Here is a 1,522-nt window from a genome sequence, read left to right on the forward strand (position 1 = left end):
AAAGAAGGTGATAAAACACCACCTTTCACTGCAGATACAATGAGACAAATTATTAATGACTACAACACTGAATATCATTCAAGCACACAACAAAAGCCTGATGATTTCACAGAAAAGGATAATGAGGAATATATAAAGAAGCAAAGATTGAAAGAAGAGTATGTCAGAAAAAATAACCTTTATAACTTAAGACCTGGTCAAAAAGTTCAAGTCATAGTTGAACCAAGAACATGGGGTAAAGGTAACCAACAAAGAAGACATCTTGATCCTTCTTATTATACAGTTGATTCAGTTGATACAAGTGCATACTTGTTAAGAGCAAAAGATGGAAGTGTTGCAAGATATCCACGTTATCAGATATGGACAAAAATAGAGCATGGATTAAAGCAAGGAGAAACTTTAGATCAAGGAAGACACGGTGCTGTTAAAAGTATTGATGGTCATGAACTTGTCGGTAATGATGTAAAGTATGATGTTACGTTTGAGAACGAAAATACAGGAAAAGTGACAGGTAGAGGTATGCGTGAAGGTAATCCAAACAGGTTGTCACAAATGGAAGTACAGTATTGGAGGAAAAATATTAATGAAGGTCATGTTAAAGATATGCCTAGTTTTCTTGAGAAGTATCGTGGGTTTCGAGTTTAGCTTGTAAGTCCTTTATTTTTGTTTCATACAATGAGATCTTCCTTCTGATCTGTTCATCATTGAGAGGTTGCTTGACTTTACGGAACTGTACACGTCCGTCTTTCATTGTATGTACATAATATCCATCAGGAACCTTACCATCTTTTATATATTCAGTTAACCACTTTTGTTTAGTTGATGCTTTAATGACTTGACTCATTTCTTACTGGATAAATTTTTATGTTTTTTATCTTTTGACGATTTTTTCTTATCCTTATCTTTCTTCTTGTCCTTGTCCTTCTTTGATTTATCCTTCTTCTTGTCCTTGTCCTTCTTGGACTTCTCTGCTGCAGGTGGTGTTGGATTCTGTTTGACTTTAGCACTTGGGTCAGGACCTTGTCTTTGAGACTTAGATATAGATTGTTTAGGAGCTGCTGCTTGTTTAGTTGCTTCAGCTTGTTGTTTAGCTAATTCAGCAGCTTGTTTATCATTCTCTTCTATTTCCTTTGCACCAGTTGCGACTTCATTCTTGAACTTTTGGAGATTCTCAGCAGCATCCATTACCTTATTCGCTCCTTTAAACAATCCATAAAATTTCTGCCATGGTGATACTGAAGGTATATTTCCACCAATTGCTGGAGGAACTGATGCTTCAGGAGTTGGAGATGGTGTTTTGTCTGAATTGAGATGCTTTTCTGCTTCAAGAACTTGTGTAGTATTTTTCTCCAGGTATGCTTTTGCAACCTCCTTAACTTCTGGACGTTCATTATTTACATCCTGTCTTGGTGTTGATGTTTCAGTAGCGTTTTCCTGAGTTACATTAACAACAGGTTGCTCAACTGCTGAAACATTAGCTGCTTCAGTAATGTTATGAGTAGTTGAAACATTTCCTGATATA

At 36.1% G+C, this 1,522-nt stretch overlaps 1 pseudogene across 1 annotated transcript, besides 1 other annotated feature; it reads right to left on the reverse strand.

The window, feature by feature from the left end:
- Window positions 1-24: 24 nt before the first annotated feature.
- Window positions 25-627: a mobile genetic element.
- A 213-nt stretch (window positions 628-840) lies between these two features.
- TVAGG3_1095580 lies at window positions 841-1,401 on the reverse strand (annotated as a pseudogene). The gene has a single exon.
- Window positions 1,402-1,522: the final 121 nt, after the last annotated feature.

The sequence above is a fragment of the Trichomonas vaginalis genome (genome assembly GCF_026262505.1).
Source record: "Trichomonas vaginalis G3 chromosome Unknown ctg_218, whole genome shotgun sequence".
In the NCBI taxonomy this organism is placed as follows: domain Eukaryota; phylum Parabasalia; order Trichomonadida; family Trichomonadidae; genus Trichomonas; species Trichomonas vaginalis.